This window comes from Narcine bancroftii, chromosome 5, assembly GCF_036971445.1.
Source record: "Narcine bancroftii isolate sNarBan1 chromosome 5, sNarBan1.hap1, whole genome shotgun sequence".
In the NCBI taxonomy this organism is placed as follows: domain Eukaryota; kingdom Metazoa; phylum Chordata; class Chondrichthyes; order Torpediniformes; family Narcinidae; genus Narcine; species Narcine bancroftii.
In genome coordinates this window covers 174,792,447-174,813,216 of record NC_091473.1, presented here as the reverse complement: position 1 = coordinate 174,813,216, position 20,770 = coordinate 174,792,447, and the positions used below count along the sequence as shown (strand labels likewise).

The window sequence follows — 20,770 nt, the reverse complement described above, 5'->3', positions numbered from 1 at the left end:
CACTATTAGAAGTGATTAGCTGTTGCTACCGGGCTGTTTTTAAGAAATGACCAGTTCTCCGAAGAAACCGTTTATCTGAAATTGGCCCAGTCCTGACCATTTTGGATAATCGGAATTGTACTGTATTTTAACTTTAAAAAACTAATTTTAAAAAATAATAGATTTGCACAAGAGTGAACTATTACCCCTAAAATGATCTTTATCAAGATATTCTAATTTCCCGTTTAAAATAGTGAAAGACCAATTCAAATATTTAGGTATTACATAAAAATTTATTGCTTTTTGGTTTTATTTAATCAGATTAAAGTATTATTATTGGGATGGTCACCCTTATCTATTCCAATGATTGGACGTATCAACTCAATTAAAAGAACATTTTACCTAACTTTTTGTATATTTTTCAAGCTCTACCAATTTTCATTCCTAATTTTTTTTTATTCATTAGGTTTGTTTATTTCTTCATACATATGGCAGGGAAAACAACCCCATATAAATAAACCCCATCTTCAAAAGACTAAAAGAATGGGGGATTATCAGTTCCAAATTTTAGATTTTATTACTGGATGATTAATATACATAATCTACTCTTATTGTTACATTTTGATAAATTAGTGAATCACCCCTCTTGGGTAGAAATAGAATTGAATTTTTCTAAAAAAAACATATCACCTATGCTGGCAATTTTAGGTTCCTTTTTACCCTTTTCCTTTCATAGATTGACATATAATCCCATAATGAGAAATAGATTGATAATATGGGCTCAATTTAGAAAATTTTTTAGTTATAATACTTGCTAGTCCAATTATAGATAACCATCTTTTTTAAACATGTATTAGATGCAGGGTTTAAGGGATGGTGTAGATTAGGTATCAAAAGTTATAAATATCTTTTGATTCGAGATAACTGTGCCTTTTTTGAACAATTTAAACTTCCTAATTGACATCTTTTTAGATATTTACAAGTTAGGCATTTTGTTCAGTTCCCTCAGATCTCAGATACAAGTATTCTTGATTTATTTTTTGATTTGCAGTTCATTCACAGTGGATTAATATCAACTATTTATAATGAGCTATTGGATTAAGAATGATTGGGAACGTGATCTCAATATAATATTTTCGGATGAAGACTGCTAGTCCACTCTGTGTTTGATTAATGATTCTTCATTTTGTGCAATGTATTGTTTATTACAATTTAAGGTGGTACATAGAATATATATGTCGAAACTCAAATTATCTTGTTTTTATGCAGATTTTGATCCATTATGTGATAAGTGTACACATTTTGAAGCTTTCTTGGTTTATATGTTTTGGGAGTGCCCCAATTTAGAAAAATTTTGGGAAAATATTTTCTAAACTTTATCAATGATTTTTATGATAAAAATAGAACCATGCCCTTTAATTGCTTTGTTTGGTTTTTCTCACAAACCGGATATACCTTTGTCTGCATACAAGAGAGAGTTTTAGCTTTTACCATGTTGATACCGAGATGAGCAATTTTAATAAAATGGAAAGATGATTCTTCACCTACTCATACACAGTGGTTCCATGCTGTTGTGTCCTATTTAAGTTTGGAGTAAATTAGATTAGTTTTGATTTGACAAGATGTAGGGCCCATTCATGGACTTTCATCATAACTGGTGTGACAGAGTATTGAGAGGTGTTTTGGGAGGAACTGTTAGAGCAGGTTGCACACAAACATTTTAAGACAGATTATTTGCAGGACATTTGCAGAGTGCTCTTTTGCAAAAAGAGCAACAAAGTTGCAGCATTCAGCTTGCCTTGGAGAGCATGTGATTTTTGCAGGCAGACAGAACAATTTTGCTCTCAGAGAGGGAAGGTATGAGAGAGAAAGGAGACAGAAATCAGTTCCAGAAGGACAAAACTGGCAAACCTTTGGAAGACCGCCTGGTCAAAGGAGAAGACTAGCTGTCTGAAAGGTGACCTGAAAGAAAGAGGATCATCTGGAGAACCCTGAGGGGGGCAAGTTTCATCAGCAAGACTGATTGAGAAGGAATCAGTTGTGCATGTCCTGAAAAAGGTACCTCTCTCTGAAAACCAGCAAGAATCCTCCTGAGTTGTAACCATTTGCTTGTTAATCACCAAAGACTGGTGAACTTTGTTAATACTAACTTCTGTGCACAGTACAAGAATTGCCTGCAACCAGTGAGATTGGACTGTGATCCAAATAACTTTTCTAATCTTAAATATACATTACACACACCTGCACTCAGTATTAGAGGGGGGATTAAGTAGGGTAAGTAAATTGATAGTAATAATTTAAAGTTTAATTCTGTTTTCTTGTTCAAATATAATTAAAAACTACTTTTGTTTAAGTACCCCTTTGTGTTGTGGTGCATATCTATTGCTGCTGGATTTGTAACATTTTATGGGGATTCGTCCTTTAGGATTTGAACATTGCAGTTTTATGATTTATTAGTTGATTGAGGTCTTTTTTAGCAAACTATTGTGTCTCGAATTTTTGCAAGCGAACTTAAAGTTTGTTTCTGGAAAAACAGCAGCAATGGATGTTGATACATTTTTGTTACAACCATCACCTGCAGAGCTGCAGAACATGAGAAAAGAGGAACTGGTAGCTATTTCTAAGGCATTGAAAATTATTGAAGTTAAGCATTGGATGAGGAAAGTACAAATACAGAGGATTATAGTGAAATATTATATGTGAGGGAAAATTTGTTGAGGAGGACTTAGAAAATTTTCCAGAGAATAGATCTTTTGAATTGCAATTGGAATTGGAGAAATTGAGGGTGCAAGAAGAAAGAGAGAAACAGAGGGTGGAAGAAGAAAGAGAAAAAAGGAGAGTGTTAGAAGCCGAGAAACAGAGGATATATGAGGAAGCTGAAAAATGGAGGAAATATGAGGTAATTGAAAAGAACAGTCAGTTTCAATTTGAGAAGTTCAAAATGGAGAGAAAAGGATTGAGGCTGTAGCTCATGGGGAGAGGTTTTTGGCTAGTAGAGAGGTAAATCTAGTGCCTCCTTTTGATGAGGGAGATATAGATACATATTTTCAGCTTTTTGAATAGGTTGCTGAGAGCTCAAGAGGGCCAAAAGAAAAATGGCTTCTTATGCTTCGAATTGCATTGAAGGGAAAAGCACAAGTTGCATCCTGTAGCTTGACTACAGAGCAAGTGGTAAATTATGATTCTGTTAACAAGCAGTATTGAAAGCTTATGAGTTGGTTCCAGAAGCATATAGGCAAAAATTTGGGTGTTTGGTGAAAACATGGAATCAATCTTGTATGGATTTTGCTCTGAAGAAATCTGTACGTTTTGACCGTTGGTGCACCTCAAAAGGAATAAACAATGATTTTGACAGATTGAGAGTATAGAGGAAATTAAAAGGTGTGTCCCAAAGGAGATTAAATTATACCTGGATGAGAGGGACGTAGCAACAGGCAGCTAGATTACCGGACGAATTTGTTCTGATTCACAAAAATACATTTCATAATAGTAGGGATTTTCAGAGAGCAAATGTGGAACAGATTAATAAACCTGTTCATAAGATTAGTATGGAGCAGGATAGTCTCTGAAATAAAGTCTGGAGAAAATGTTATGAAAAAAGGACACAACTTCTGCATTTGTATGTCGTTTTTGTAAGAAGCCTGGTCATATAACCATATAGCCATAGAACCGTTTACAGCACGGAAACAGGCCATGTCGGCCCTTCAAGTCTGTACCGGTTCACTTGAACAATTCCACTAGCTCCTCCGCAAACTCCTGAGGAAGTAGAGGCTTTCTTCGTGATGCCATTGGTGCGTCATAATATGATTGAGAATTGTCTAGTCTTGAAAAAGAAAAGAGAAAAGAATTTTTTTTTCTAACTTTATTTAAAATTTTCAAAAAAAAACTTGTACAAAATACGTAATATAAAAAACAAAAACCAACTACAACTACCCCTCCCCCCTTCCCACCCATCTTCAGCATATCCGGCAAGGGGAACATACAAAGAACAATAAAAAAACTTATGCAACCTTTTAAGATATTACTAAACCCATATAATTCCAATAAGGTGACCACATCTTAATAAAAAAATCATAATTATCATAAAAACTGTGTGTTATTTTCTCCATATAAATACAAGATTTCAACTCATTATCCCAACGAGTCATATTCACCTCAATCTCATCCTTCCATGAAATAGGCACGCATTTACGTGCTACCGTCAGTGCGAGATGAAGAAAAGCTGTCTGAAACTTATCCAACCCCAAATCAGTAAGTAGGGCAATGCAACCCAACAGAAAAATTTTTGGATCAAATAAAAATGTAATGTTGGGCCAGAAGTCACTCAATCAACTTTTTCTTGGAGATTTAATGCAATACTGCAGAAAAAGCCGGAATTTGTAAAATTTACTAAGGATCAAATTGTTTCTTTTCTAAATTTGAATAGGAACTCAGTTCAGAGTAATTTTACCTTATGGGATGCTTTGAAGGTGTTTTTACGTGGTCAAATTATTAGTTATACATCAAAAGAGAAGAAAAAAATTTCTGGCGGAGAGTTGGATGTTGGAGATACAGATAGCTGATTTGGAAAAAGAGTTTCAGAGGAATTGTACAGAAGATAATAAAGCTGCTTTAACTAAAGATAAGATATAATACGTTACAAACATATCAGTTTGAACGATTGATTCAAAGATCTAAGCAACGTTATTATGAGTTAGGGGATAGAGCTCAAAGTTTTAGCTTGGCAATTGAAAACAGAACAGGCATCGGGAACTATCAATGCAGTGCGCAAAGATAACTCAATTACTTATAAACCTCAGGAAATCAATGACCAATTTTAAAAATTGCTGAAGATCCAGCCGCGCTGGGTGGGTCACGTCTCCAGAATGGAGGACCATCGCCTTCCCAAGATCGTGTTCTATGGCAAGCTCTCCACTGGCCACCGTGACAGAGGTGCACCAAAGAAGAGGTACAAGGATTGCCTAAAGAAATCTCTTGGTGCCTGCCACATTGACCACCGCCAGTGGGCTGATATCGCCTCAAACCGTGCATCTTGGCGCCTCACAGTTCGGCGGGCAGCAACCTCCTTGGAAGAAGACTGCAGAACCCACCTCACTGACAAAAGACAAAGGAGGAAAAGCCCAACACCCAACCCCAACCCACCAATTTTCCCCTGCAACCGCTGCAACCGTGTCTGCCTGTCCCGCATCGGACTTGTCAGCCACAAACGAGCCTGCAGCTGACGTGGACATTTACCCCCTCCATAAATCTTCGTCCGCGAAGCCAAGCCAAAGAACCAGAAATTATATACTTCTGAGGGAGTTCAAGATGATGGTGCTATTGACGCTTTCTTGCCTGATTTAAATTTGCCAAGATTGGAGGAAGATGATGTGAGGAAACTAGACTCTCCTTTTACTGATTTAGAGATAAAGGATGTTATTCAACAAATGCCCAGTGGGAAGTCTCCAGGAGATGATGGATTCACTGTTGAATTTTATAAGGTTTTTTTATGAAGATTTGTCTCCTCTATTTATGGATGTTTTTCAACAAGTGACTCAGGAACACGCTTTACCAGATTCATGTTTGAGTGCAATAATAACGGTTATACCAAAAAAAGACAGATCCTTTGAATGTCGCTTCTATAGACCAATTTCTTTATTGAATGTCTTTTCTTTGGCTTGGCTTCGCGGACGAAGATTTATGGAGGGGTAATGTCCACGTCAGCTGCAGGCTCGTTTGTGGCTGACAAGTCCGATGCGGGACAGGCAGACACGGTTGCAGCGGTTGCAAGGGAAAATTGGTGGGTTGGGGTTGGGTGTTGGGTTTTTCTTCCTTTGTCTTTTGTCAGTGAGGTGGGCTCTGCGGTCTTCTTCAAAGGAGGTTGCTGCCCGCCGAACTGTGAGGCGCCAAGATGCACGGTTTGAGGCGATATCAGCCCACTGGCGGTGGTCAATGTGGCAGGCACCAAGAGATTTCTTTAGGCAGTCCTTGACCCTCTTCTTTGGTGTACCTCTGTCACGGTGGCCAGTGGAGAGCTTGCCATATAACACGATCTTGGGAAGGCGATGGTCCTCCATTCTGGAGACGTGACCTACCCAGCGCAGTTGGATCTTCAGCCGATTCGATGCTGTCGTTCTCTGCCATCTCGAGTACTTCAATGTTATGGATGAAGTCGCTCCAATGAATGTTGAGGATGGAGCGGAGACAACGCTGGTGGAAGCATTCTAGGAGCCGTAGGTGATGCCGGTAGAGGACCCATGATTCGGAGCCGAACAGGAGTGTGGGTATGACAACGGCTCTGTATACGCTAATCTTTGTGAGGTTTTTCAGTTGGTTGTTTTGAATGTAGATTATAAAATAATAGCGAAAGTACTGACAAATAGACTTGCTAAGTATTTGCCTCAATTGGTATATAATCAGGCTGGTTTTATTAAAGATAGGCATGCCTCTGATTATATTCTAAGAGTTATTTCATTGATCAATGCATCACGTCAGCAGCCCAATCTACCAATGGTGGATGCTTTAGATGCTGAAAAAGCTTTTGATCGGGTCGAATGGAGAAAAGGATGTTTTACCAGAAGCATGTATTCAAACAGTTGAATGTAAGGAGAGCAGAGGTGCCAAACCTGGTAAAGAGGTCATGATGTTTTCAAGCTTTTTGTGTCAGAAGGCTTTGTCTCAACAAAGGAGGGAGAACCACGGTTCCAGTTAAAATTCTTAGAGATACTGGGGCTGCTCAGTCATTGTTGTTGGAAAGTGTTTTAACTGTGGATCAAAGGACTGACACGGAGAGACAACTTTGATTAAAGGTTTGGAGGTGAGGTAGAGTCAATATCACTTCACAAGGTTGTGCTAAATTCAGAATTAGTCAAAGGACCTGTTCTAGTAGGAGTAATTGCAAAGTTACCCATGCAGGGTATCTCATTTTTGGAAATGATTTGGCAGAGGATAAAGTTGGGTCAGTTTTAAGATTGACAAATCGGCCTAGTAAGGATGTGGTTAGACAGGATTGTGAGGTATATCCTGCATGTGCAGTAACTAGGTCTATGACAAAGAAGATGTGACAACTAAAGATGATCCAATTGATAGAGATTTGTCCAGTACTTCTGAAGTACTTTTGAAAGAGCAGGGTCATTGTGAGAGTGAGGATTTCTCTTTGTCAAGGAAAGAGTTAATTCAGCAACAGAAAATAGATACAGATCTTGTTGTCTTAAGGGAAAGCAGTAGCTGAACAGGAGGGTAAAGAAATGGCTTGTGGATATTACTTGAAAGGTGAAGTGTTGATGAGAAAATGGAGACCTCTTAGTATTCCTGCTAATGAAGAGTGGGGAATGATTCATCAGGTGGTTGTTCCTAGAAATTACCAGAAGGAAATATTAGATCTAGCCCACAGTACAACTTTGGGTGGTCATCTTAGTGTAAAGAAAACCACGAATAAGACTTTGAAACAATTTTTCTGGCCTGGTTGAGGAAGGATGTTGTAAATTGGTGCCAGACATGTCGCATTTGTCAGGTTGTGGGGAAACCTAACCAGGGTCCTCCAGTGGCTCCATTACAATCTATTCCTGTTGTTGGGGAACCTTTCACTGGGGTTGTTGTAGATTGTGTAAGTCCCCTGCCAAAAACTAAATCTGCTAATCAGTACTTATTAACAATTATGTGTGCAGCGTTGAGATTTCCAGAGGCGATACCACTGAGAAATATTAAAGACAAAATGGTGGTAAAGGCTCTGGAAAGATTTTTCACAGTGTTTGGACTACCAAAAGAGATCCAGAGTGATCAAGGGGTCTAATTTTATGTCTGGTTTGTTTCAACTGTTAGTTTGTGAGTTGGGAATAAAGCAGATCACTTCATCTGCATTCCATCCTGAAACTCGGGGAGCTTTGGAAAGATTTAATTCTACTCTTAAATATACGATGAGAGTTTACTGTACAGAGAATGGAAAAGATTGGGATGAAGGTATTCATTTATTGTTGTTTGCAGCAAGCGAGGCTGGGCAGGAGTCATTAGGGTTCAGCCCTTTTGAAATTGTGTTTGGTCATCAAGTTAGAGGTCCTTTAATGTTGATAAAAGAACAGTGGGTTAATGAGGATGTGCAGTTGAATTTGCTGGATTATGTTTCTAAATCTAAGGATAGGTTACATAAAGTGTGGACTTTGGCTCAAGAGAATTTAGAAATGGCTCAGGGTAAAATGAAGTGTTTATTTGACAGGAAAGCTCAGGTGAGGAATTTTAAGACAGGAAGTAAAGTTTTGATTTTGTTTCCAAAACATGACAATCCTTTGAAAGCTAGATTTTCTGGACCATGCACAATTAAATCAAAACTGAATGATGTTAACTATGTTGTTAACACTCCAGATCAAAGGAACAAAACTCAGGGTTGTCACATAAATATGTTAAAACCTTATTATGAAGATAAGGATAGTGGAGAACAATCTGTATCAGAGGTGTTGGCTGTTGACAGAGTGGAGGAAGTGTTGGATCATAAGATTATGGAAACAGAATCTTGTGAGGGTAACCTTAAAGAAAGCATGGTTCCTGTGTGCCTGTCTAACTCAGCAATTTTGGAAAATTTGGAAGAAAAGTTAAGCCATCTTAAGTTACAAGAGCAGATGCAATTGAAAGAATTACTTTTGAAATACATAAATTTGTTCACTGATGTTCCAAAAAAGACATCAGTGATTTACTATGATGTAGATGTAGGAGAAGCAAATCCCATAAAACAGCCCCCATATAGAATAAACGTTCAAAAGAGTAAAATCATGGATCATGGAGGTGGAATATATGTTGAGGAATGACATTATTAGACCTTCAAACTCGGATTGGAGTTCTCCTTGTAGTCTGGTACCAACACCAGATGGAACTGTTAGGTTCTGTACAGATTATAGGAAGGTTAATTCAGTAACTAAAACAGATGCTTATCCTATTCCAAGAATAGATGACTTATTGATAAAATTTGCAAAGCTAAATTTCTTACTAAGTTGGATTTGTTGAAGGGTTACTAGTGTGTGCCTTTAACTGAGAGAGAAAAGAATATTTCAGCTTTTGTAACTCCATCCAGTTTATACGAGTATAATGTGTTACCTTTGGCATGAAAAATGGCCCAGAGGGTGATTAATTCAGAAATCCAAGGGTTAACACATAAAGATAGATGCTTATATTGATGACTTGGTCACAAAAAGTGACACATGGAAAGAACATCTAAAGCAATTGGACACATTTTTTGCAAGATTATCCAAAGCAAAGCAAAAGGTCAATTTGCAAATGCCACGGTAACATACTTAGGGTTATGTAGTTGGCCGTGGCAAAGTTGCACCTATTGCAATTTCTGGGTTTCCTACTCCCAATGGCAAGAAAGCAGTGAGAAGGTTTTTGGGAATAGCAGGATGTTACAGGAAATTTTGCAGAAATTTTGCTGAGGTTGCTCTTCCTTTAACCAATCTTTTAAAGAAAGGGGAGAAATTTGAAGGAGATGCTATGCCATTGCCCTGTGTTAAAATCTCCTGATTCTGACAGACCATTTTCTGCAGCAGTGGATGCCAGTGAGGGAGCAGCAGGTGCAGTTTTATTGCAAAAACATAATGAAATTGACCATCCAGTTGCCTACTTTTCAAAAAACTTCAATGTTCATCAAAAGAAGTATTCCACTATTGAAAAAGAACTGTTAGCTATCATATTTGCTCTGCAGAATTTTGACATATATCTTGGTACCTCTCATGAACCAATTGTTATATTCATTGACCACAATCCTCTGGTGTTTTTGAATAAAATGAAGAATAAAAACAGAAGATTGTCAAACTGAAGTTTGATATTACAGAATATGATCTGTAAATTAACCATATCAGAGGTGTAAATAAAGTGATTGTCAAGATGTTAAAATTGATTGTGTACTTTCAAAATTGAAAGTATATATTGTGTTATATATTGTGTAATGTTATCACTTTAGTGATTTTGAGGATAGTTTAGTTATAACTGAATTTTAACTCAAGAGTTAAAATTCCCTTTAAAGGGGGAAGGTGTGACAGAGTATTGAGAGGTGTTTTGGGAGGAATTGTTAGAGCAGGATGCCCCCTGAAGGGGGCAAGTTTCGTCAGCAAATCTAATTGAGAAGGAATCATTTGCGGGCGTCCTTGAAAAAGAATCTCTCTTTGAAAACCAGCAAGAACCTTCCTGAGTGGTAACCATTTGCCTGTTAAACACCAAACCCTGGTGAACTTTGTTAATGCTAACTTCTGTGCACAGTACAAGAATTGCCTGCAACCCGTGAGATTGGACTGTGATCCAAAGAACTTTTCTAAGCCTATATACACATTACACACACCTGCACTTAGTATTAGAGAGGGGATTAAGTGGGTTAAGTAGGTGAAGTAAATTGATAATAATAAGTTAAAGTTTAATTCTGTTTTTTTGTTCAAATATAATTAAAAATGACTTTTGTTCAAGTAACCTTTTGTGTTGAGGTGCATATCTATTGCTGCTGGATTTTGGGGTTCTCTGGACTCCATAACACTGGAAGAATTAAAAAGTTTGGAGGCTCCTGGGGCTCTTGATCTGTTATTTGGAGGTTGCTATTTGATCCAGATCTTTACAATTTTTACAAATTAACCTTGGTTAGAGGGAGAGAATAAATTATTCAATTTATTTTGTCTTTTTTTTCCCTTTTTTAATCTTTTTAATTTTTCCTTTTTTTTAGAATAAATACATAAATATGGGTTATCATGGATCATATCAACAAATAAAATGAAAATATACCTTTATATGAATGGATTTTTGATTTTGTTCCATTTACTTTTTTTTCTATATTATATTGGACAGATTATGAGAAAGGGATCAAATGCAAATTAATGTATAATAGAATTAAATGTCTGAAGATAAGTGATATGTATATGACACTACCAGTTATATGCTTTTACTAGATGACTATGTATGTAGATCTATATTAAACTCAATAAAAAATTTAAAAAGAAAAAACTCCTTTGTTTGGTATCATTGTCTTGCTGTAGGATGAAGCGTCATCCAATGAGTTTTGAGGCATTTGCTTGAAATTTAGCAGATAATATGTTTCTATACACCCCAGAATTCACTTTGCTACTGCCTTCAGCAGTTACATCAATGAAGATAAGTACACCAGTACCTGTGGCAGCCAGACATGCCCAGGCCACAACACCTCCACCAGCTTGTTTCACTGATGACATGGTGGCATGCTTTGGATCATGTGCAGTTCCTTTGCACCTCAACACATTGATCTTGCCATCACTCTGATACAGGTTATTCTTGGTCTCATCTGTCCACAAGATCTTTTTCCAGAATTTTGTTGGCCCTTTTAAATATTTATTGGCAAACTAATCTGGCCATCCTGTTTCTGTGGCTAACTAGTGGTTTGCTTATTGCAGTGTAGCCTCTGTATGTTTGTTTATGAAGTCTTCTGCAGACAGTAGACACCTGCCTCCTAAAAAGTGTTTCTGATCTGTCAGAAAGGTGTTTGGGGATTTTTCTTCATTATGATGAAAATTCTTCTGTTATCAGCAGTGGAGATCTTCCTTGGCCTACCAGTCTTTTTGCAATTATAGAGTTCATCAGTACACTATTTTTTCTTAATGATTTTCCAAACAGCTTATTTGGTAATCCTAAAGTTTGGGTGATGTCCCTTGCTGTTTTATTCTTGTTTTTCAGCCTCATAACAGCTTCTTTAACTTTAATTGGCACAACTCTGATCCTCATATTGAAAAATGGCAACTTCCGACTCCAAAGGTGATCAAGATAGTTGTGAATAAGGATAAGTAAGCCTGGAGCTTGTTGGAAAGTACAAAACTGGGGAAGAGCAAATTATGATATTATTAAACAGGATATGGGGGGGGGGGGCAGTTTAATTTGGAACAATTATCAGGCAAACCTACAACTGACATGTGGGATTTGTTCAAGAACCAACTAATTAGGGTCCATCTGTCATACTCCAGAAAGGAGCAAGGACAGGAATGGCAAGGGAAGGGAACCTTGGATTACAAGAGAGGTCATGAATCTTGGCAGAAAGAAAAAGGAAGCATATTTGAGGTTTGGGAAGCTAAAATCGGGCTGTGAGGAATATAAGAATTGCTGGAAAGAGCTCAATCAGGTAATTATGAAGGCAAAGGGGGGGCATGAAATGGCTTTGATGAGCAGAATTAAAGAGAATCAAGCCACTTTATACTTGTATTAAAAGCAAGATGATGACTAGGGATGGGATAGAACATTGGGCAAAGGAAGAAATTTATCCTTGGAGTCAGAGGAAGAGGGTGAGGTACTAAATGAGTACTTTGCATTGGTATTCACCAAGGAGAAGGACATGGAGGATAGTGATAGTGTGGAGATTGCTAATATGTTATAAGATTTTGAGATACAGAAAGGGGTGGTGCTGGGTTTTCTGAGGAGCATTAAGGTGGATATGTTCCCAATACGCGTTGGGATATATTGCAGGTTATTGAAAGAGGAGCTTACTGGTACCTTGATGAAGATCCTTGTATCCTTATTAGGGACAGGCCAGGTCCTGGAGGACTAGAGAGTAGCCAATGTTCTACAGTTGTTCAAGAAGTGAAATAAGGATAATGCAAGAAATTATAGGCCAGTGAATGTTGCATCAGTGATAGGAGAATCTCTGGAGAAGATACAAGAATAGGATTGAAGTTCTTGACCCTCTCCAGTATTGAGCCCTGATGAGGACTGGGTCATGTCTCACAATTTTGATTGAGTTTTTTGAGGAGGTAGTGAGGGTGGTTGATGATGGTTGTGCAATGAATGTTGTCTATGTAGACCAGTAGGCATTTGATTCTTCGATGAGGGCTGACTCAGAAAGCATGGGATGTTTTGTGAATTGATCGTTTTTGACTGGGCATGGTAATCTGGTTGGAGGTGTGTAACCAGTGGTGTTCCATAGGGGTTAGTGTTGGGATTCCTGTTGTTTGTGATTATAAATGACTTGGATGAAAAAGTAGGTGGGTGGGTGAATAAACGCAGATGACACCATTGGCAGTGTTGTGGCCTGTGTAGAGGGCAAAGGAATGGCTGATCGAGTTTAATCTGGACAAGTGAGAGATGTTTCACCATGAAATGTTAACTGGAAAAGGAACATGCAGGATTCTCAAAAGCATTGACGTGAAGAGGGATCTGGGAATTTCATAGATTCTTAAAAGTGGCCAGGCTATTAGGTAGGGTGGTAAAGAAGGTGCAGAGTGTGCTTACCTTCATTGGGTGGGGCATTGAGTATAATATTTAGGAAGTTAATGTTGCACCTATATAAAATGTTGGTTAGGTTGCACAATGTTTATTCTGGCCACCCCATTAGAGGAAGGATGTGGAAGTTTTGGAAAGAGAACAGAAGAGGTGTACCAGGATGTTGCCTGAATTAGAGGGTATAAACTATGGGGAGAGGTTGGACAAACTTTTTTTCAAAAGCTGAGAGGAGATATGATAAAAGTTCATAAAATTATAAGAGGCATTGGTAAGGTAAACAGTTTTTTTTTCCTGGGGTAAAAATGTCATACTAGAGGATATATATTGAAATTTAGGGGTTGGTGGCAGGGGAAATAAGGAAGGAATGGGAGTTTAAAGGAGATGCACGCAGCAGATTTTTTACACCGAATGGTAGGTGCCAGGAACTTGTGTAGTGGTAGAACCAGATACAATAATGGCACTAGGTAGACACATAAATATACAGAGTATAGAAAGATGTGCATCATGTGCAAGCAGCAGAACTTTAGTTTAATTTGGGTATCATATTCAGTACAGAAATTGGTTGAAATAACATGTTCCTGTGCTATCTGGTCTATGTTAAACCAAACATAAGAAAATAGTAAAAATAAAAAAAGTTGTGTGTTTGCCATGTTTTTTCAATTATTCGTAATGACAATGAGGAAGTGAACAGGAGGGAGATAGATCAGCTCATTGAATGGTGTAATGACAACAACCTTGCGCTCAATGTCAGCAAAACCAAGGAGATGATTGTGGTCTTCAGGAGGAAGTCAGAGAACACGACCCAGTCCTCATCACGGCTCAATACTGGAAAGGGTCAAGAAGTTCAAATTCATGGGCGTCAACATCTCCGAGGATCTGTCCTGGAACCTCCATGTTGATGCAATCACAAAGAAGGCTTATCAGTGGCTATACTTTGTGAGGTGTCTGAGAAGATTTGGTTGGTCACCAAAGACTCTTGTAAACTTCTACAGGCGTTCCATGGAGAGCATTCTGGTTGGTTGCATCACTGCCTAGTATGGAGGTGTCAACTCTCAGGACAAGAATAAACTCCAGAGGGTTGTTAATTTGGCCTGTGATATCACAGGCACCAGGCTTCACTCCAATGAGGCAGTGTCTTAAAAAAGCAGCCTCTATCCTCAAAGACCCCACCACCCAGGCCTTGCTCTCTTCACTCTGTTACCATCAGGGAAAAGGTACAGGAGCCTAAAGTCGAACCCTCAACGGCACAAGGACAGCTTCTTCCCCGCTGCCATCAGATTCTTGAATAATCAGTGAACCAAAGACACTGCCTTACTTTTTGTGTACTACTATTTTAATTTTTTTATAGTAATGTTGTCAGATGGTTCTAATGTGAATGTTTGCACGATGCTGCTGCCACAAAACATCAAATTTCATGACTTGTTCATGACAATAAATTCTGATTCTGATTTTATGAAAATGCTAATTTATGGAAGTACCCATATATTAAATATTAATAATTTATGACAACAGTTTTGAAATAAAATTTGGAAGCTTGTGCATTTTTAAGTCACTCCAATTTATAATATTCGGAGTTATTTAAAGTGCATGGTTGAGTCAGGCTGTCTATAAATGCAATACTTAAATTATTCTGTGTTTCAAGTAAATTCAAATAAGCAAAAATAAAAGAGAAAATATATTCTTCCATAAAGAAATAACACGTGAAACATTGCACTAGGAACAGGACAAGTCAAGCAGCATATTTTCTTCAAGTCTGTGTGTTCTGTTAAGGCGGGATATGTTTTAATACGTTTTGTATTGCACACAGAACATGGATGTTGGTGAAGATGGAAGTGATATAATTTCAATATTTAGAAGAGTGCATTTTCCAAATATCATGGTAAACAAGTTGCATAAAGTGGTAATTAGGTAACCAATTAGAATTGGTTAGATAAAGTCAGCTGACTCAGAACATGTGAGACCTAAGAATAGGTTTGTGGGTTTTCAAAAGTACAGCATGTTTTAACTCAGCAAGTTCACTATCTTCCCTGGACTTTTGATAGGAAGAGACTTCAAGGAGGTAAGCACATGCAATGGTGCATACTTGACATTTTAAGAATTTAAATAAAGACAGGAATTTGAAATGTTGCCACAACAATCCATAGAAACCGTTGGACATCATCTGCAGGAATCTGCATGTCAAGGAACTTCAGCTCAGAAATATATAACCATATAACAATTACAGCATGGAAACAGGCCAATTTGGCCCTTCTAGTCCGCACTGATCCAAGTACCTTCCTCTAATCCCACTTACCAGCACTCTGCCCATATCCCTCCATCCCCCTCCCATCCACATACTTATCCAACTCTTTCTTAAATGACAAAATTGACCCTGCCTCCACCACCTTTCCCAGAAGCCCATTCCATACAGTAACCACTCTCTGAGTAAAGAAGTTCCCTCTCATGTTACTCCTAAACCTTTGCCCATCAACTTTCAACCCATGACCTCTTGTATCCATCTCTCCTACTCTCAATGGGAAAAGCCTTTCCACATCAACTCTATCTATCCCTCTCATTATCTTAAACACCTCTATCAAATCCCCTCTCAGCCTTCTATGTTCCAAGGAATAAAGACCTAATTTGCTCAATCTTTCCTTCTATTCCAGATGCTGAAACCCAGGCAACATTTTTGTAAATCTTCTCTGCACTCTCTCTCTCTATTTTGTTGATCATCTAAATTCTAAGATCCTGGCACTACTGCCACAGAAATGGAAAAGGTTACCTGTATGAAAACCAAGAAGTCCATGGAGGCTTTGGAAAGGATACCAAAGAGATTTACCAGGATATTGCTTAGATTAAAATGCATGAGCTATAAAGACATGATGGATTATTTTCTCGAGAACACACAGGGATGAGAATACCTGATAGGTTTATTAAAATTATGAAAGGTATATGGTAATCAGTCAAAAATTTTGTCCCAGGGTAAAAATCTAAAACACTAGAGGACATGCATTTAAGGTGAGGTGACAAAGTTTAAATGAAATATGTGGGACAGGTTACACAGGAAGTGATAGATACCCAGAACACGCTGGCAGGACGAGTGATGGAACTAGTTATGATAATATGTATAATAGTCTTTTAGATACTTGAATATGGAGGGATATGGATCATGTACACACAGAAGAAACTGTTAAAGTGTAGGTCACTTCAGAAACACAGTAATACTTCACAAAAGACATCTCATTTAAAATGCAAGAGCTTTGCTGAAGCTAGACGTTGAGGCTCCGTTTGATTTTTGCAGAGACAATGGAACTGCTTTGGAAAGAACTTCGAAAGGAGGTGCAAATGGGGCAAAGTCCGGGCTCAAGAACTGATAAGATCTTTCAAAGATTGGGTTTGGAGCCTTGGGAGAGGTCATTTGATTTATACAAGCAGAGAGAGAGAGAGCAAAAAACAAACAGGATTCCTCTCTCAGAGAGAGAGAGAGAAGTCCTTCATTTGCTGTTGAGGCTGCAACAAGGCAAGCTGGCAGGCTTGTTGAAAGACCCCATTTTGAAGATTGGTTGTGAGTTCTGAGTTCAACCTGTTCAAAACCCTTGTAGCCCTTACAAGAGGAAATGGCTGGCTAGAGTATTTTTCCTGAAATAAGAGAAACAAGAGGAACTCTGTGGTGATATCATTTGGAAAACCCATGATGGGGCAAGTTTCTTCAGCAAGACACTGAAGTGACTGATTAGAGGAAATCAGTTTGTGAGTGTCCAATGAGCAACAAGAACCAACAAGAACCTTCCTGAGCGGTAGCCATTTAACTTTAAGCGCTGGAGCCTGGTGAAGATTCATATATGTTAAATTCTGTGCACAGTATAAGAATTGCCTGATACTGGTGAAATTGGAAAAGTGAGAAGTGAATGATTGGACTGTGAAGCAAAGAACTTTCCTAAACTTATACACATTCCATACATGTGCCCTTAGAATTAGAAGGAGATTAAGTTAGGTTAAGTTAATAGTAATAAGTTAAAGTTTGATCTTGTTGAAGAAAATTAAAAGTAACTTGTCTTGTCTTATAACCATTGTCTTGTGAATTTCTATTGTTGCTAGGTTTTGGAGTCCTCTGGGGCTCATAACAAAAGTTAGTTGAATTTGGCATCGTGGTCTGCACAGACATCGTTGGGCTGAAGGGCTACATTGGTCATTCAGAATGAAGCATATTTCTTTTCTCTCATGCCCAGGTGAATGGAAATCCAGAATGTATTGATGTATATACAGGTATTACAGCTGGCTGTGGAACTACTGGCTTATGATCAGTGCAGTTCAGCCCATTGTGTTACTCCCAATCATTGTTTTTGAGAAAGAAAGCGAGATAGAATTGATTACATGTTTGTGCCATTCTCCCAGTTATCAATGATACTGGGTCAACCTGTAGATCAAATTTAAAGGGGGAAAAGAGATGCAGTGGTTTAAGGGGACAGTTCAGAGGAGAGACGCTGTTCTAGGTGCCCCACTGAACTGGTATCTGCTTACCTCGACTCCATTTTATCCTTCCTGATCCAATCCCTCCTCACCTTCAAAATTCAACCTGCTGTTCTCTGCAGCCTTGAACATGAATCTCAAAAGTTATATCATCTTCCCATTGCCAGGATCAAGAATGGCTCCTTACTGCTGGCATTAAAACAGTTCTCAGTTCTTTTAAGTTTCTTTTGAATGACAGAATCAACAATGAAAGACTCCACAATTTCACAAGTTGTTTGAGTAGCTTTATTTATCACAACTAAAAACAACGGAAATTAGAGATCTAAACACAAATCTAATCTAACCCAAATTAAAAGAAACAAGATCAAAACCCTGAACTCATTTGACATTTCCCTGCAGTTCTCAGTGATATTTATCGGCGTCCAGCACTTACCAACATTGCCTTCTCTGCTACTCAGTCTATTGCTGGAGAGGAGGTCCGAGTTACTTCAACAAGAAGGGCTTGACAGTCATCAGCCATTGGCCAACCCATGGAGGAGTTCTGAGCACTCTCTTGCAGTGTACATATTGATAGCCAAGGAATGCTTGGTGCCCTGTTTGGTCCCAGCATAACAAAGGATTCCAGATTCCATGCCTTTGCTTAACCTTTCCTCTGTTCTCAAAAGTCTCATGAGCCATTAGTATAGAAAAATTCCATTGTTAATGAACAGTTAAAAATTCCAATCTTTGAGAGAGGAGGTTGCACCATGAGTGTGTGACCAAGAAAGGTTTGTGATGAACTCAAACAAAGCACTGGCAACTTGTCCAATGGGGCAAATGATGGTGGCACAGTTAACATAGCAGTTAATGTAACACTATTACAAAGCCAGTGACTGGGTTCGAATCCAGCATTCTCTGTAAGGAGTTTGTACATTCCACCCATGTTACTCCTGTCCTGTTACTGTGCTGTTTGCGGAGGTTTGGTATGACACCAGAAACCTGGCAAATTTCTACAGATGTGTGGTGGAAAGTGTGCTGACTGGCTGCATCACGGTCTGGTATGGGGACACCAATACCCCTCAGCGTAAAGCCCTGCAAAAGGCAGTGAACTCAGCCCAGGACATCAAAGGCAAAATCATCCCCTCCATCGAGAACATCTACAGCAGTGGTTCCCAACCTTTTCCTTTCCACTCACAGACCACTTTAAATTATCCCTATGCCATCAGCGCTCTGTGATTAGTAAGGAATTACTTAAGGTGGTCTGTGAGTGGAAAGAAAAAGTTGGAGAACCACTGATTTACAGGGAATGCTGCCATCAAAAAGAAACAGCACTTGTCAAAGATCCACCCCACGTGTTCAGTTCTCACTGCCAACATCGGGAAAGGGGTCTGGGTGCCACAAGATTCGCACCACCAGGTTCAAGAACAGCGACTACACCATCAGACTCCTCAACATAAACTCAATCAGGGGGCTCATTGAAAGACTCTTACTTGTGCAGTTTGATTTTTTTAATCCTCTTTGTATTGCACAGTCCTTGGTTACCTGTTTCCAGTACTTTACTTGTTGATATGTGAATGGCATGTACAGTTTTTGGAATTCTGCCTCCTGCAGAAAAAAGAAGCTCAAGGTTGTATGTGATGTCACGTATGTACTCTGGCAATAAATCTGAACTCTGAACTCCAAAAGAAAAGAGTCTTGCTTGGCTGAAACATACCCTGGTTGCTTTTTTTTTTACACAGCTGCTCTTTGAATGGCACCTATTTAATGCTTGGCACGACTTTCATTATTGATGACTTGCTGCTTCACATAGTTTCAGTCCAAACAGAGAAAAAAGCTTCAGAATCAGAATTTATTGTCATGAACTATGTTGGTTTTCAACAGCATTTACAAGTGCAAAATTGCTATAAATTATATTTTAAATAAATTCCTAGATAAGTTCAGAAGAAGAGAAAAGTAAGGTACTGAGCAATCTGCAGATCGTGTAGATGGCGTTAGCATCCAACCACGTGTTGGAACTGCTGATTTAAAGCAGAAATGTGAAAACAGACACAGGAAATAGTGATCAGATTTTATCACCCAGTAAGTAAAAATAAATCTGTGATCAGCTCACTTTCTGCACAGAATGGCCCAGTTAGTAAAGAGCAACATATTACAAATGTTGGGTAAAGCAGTGTGAGCTGCCTCAACGACTACTGCCCAGTAGCACTAACTTCTACTGTGATAGTATACTTTGGGAGGCTGGTCATGGCCAGGATGGACATGTCCCTAAGCAAAGATTTGGACCTACTGCAATTTGCCTATCGTCACGCTGCAATACCTCTGACTCTCCACTCAGCTCTGGATCACCTCGCAAACTGCAATTCAGACATACCGCTGCTCTTCATCAACTGCAGCTCAGCCTTCAATACCATTATTCCCTCAGTGCTGGTCAAGAAGCTAGAAACTCTGGGCCTCTGTACCCCCCTCTGCAACTAGATCCTTGACTTTCTCATCAGAAGATGGTAGTCTGTAACAATTGGAAACAACGTTTCCTCTTCACTGATTATCAGCACAGGTGCACCCCAAGGATGTGTGCTTAGCCCTCTTCTCTCATCATTATACCCCCATAACAGCGTAGCCAGGCACAATTCCAACGTTATCTGCAAGTTTGCCGATGACACCCCAGTTGTCGGCAGAATCACAAATGGCAATGAGGAAGCCTACAGGAGGCAGATAGATCAGCTCGTTGAGTAGTGTCACACCATTAACCTTGCGCTCAACATTAGCAAAACCAAGGAGATGATTGTGGACTTCAGGAGGAAGTCAGGGGAATGCAATCCAGTCCTCATTGAGGGCTCAATCGTGGAAAGGGTCAAAAATTTCAAATTCCTGGGTAACAGAATCTCCGAGGATCTGTCCTGGAACCTCCATGTTGAAGGAGTCACAAAGAAGGCTCGCCAGCAGCTATACTTCATGAAGTGTTTACGGAGATTCGGTATGTCACCAAAGACTCTCAAAAACTTCTACCGATATGAAAGTGGGAAATATGAAAGTGGCTGGTTGCTTCATTGGTATAGATACACAAACACTTAGGTCAAGAAAAAAATTCAGAGGGTGGTTAACTCGGCCTGCAACATCACAGTAACCAGACTTCACTCCATCGAGGACATCAACATGAGGCGGTGTCATAAAAAAGCAG

At 38.9% G+C, this 20,770-nt stretch overlaps 1 protein-coding gene across 11 annotated transcripts in view; it reads left to right on the top strand.

Annotated features, from left to right (window-relative positions):
• Positions 1 to 20,770, top strand: part of pparg (peroxisome proliferator-activated receptor gamma) — a 202,766-nt gene that overhangs the window by 135,172 nt on the left and 46,824 nt on the right. The window contains exon 1 of one of the 11 annotated variants that reach the window (XM_069939854.1): positions 17,262 to 17,372. The exons of the other annotated variants lie outside the window; for them this stretch is intronic. The gene's annotated coding sequence lies outside the window, so the exon portion shown is untranslated. Of the gene's footprint in view, positions 1 to 17,261; positions 17,373 to 20,770 lie in introns of those variants that run through there. 11 annotated transcript variants of the gene reach the window in all.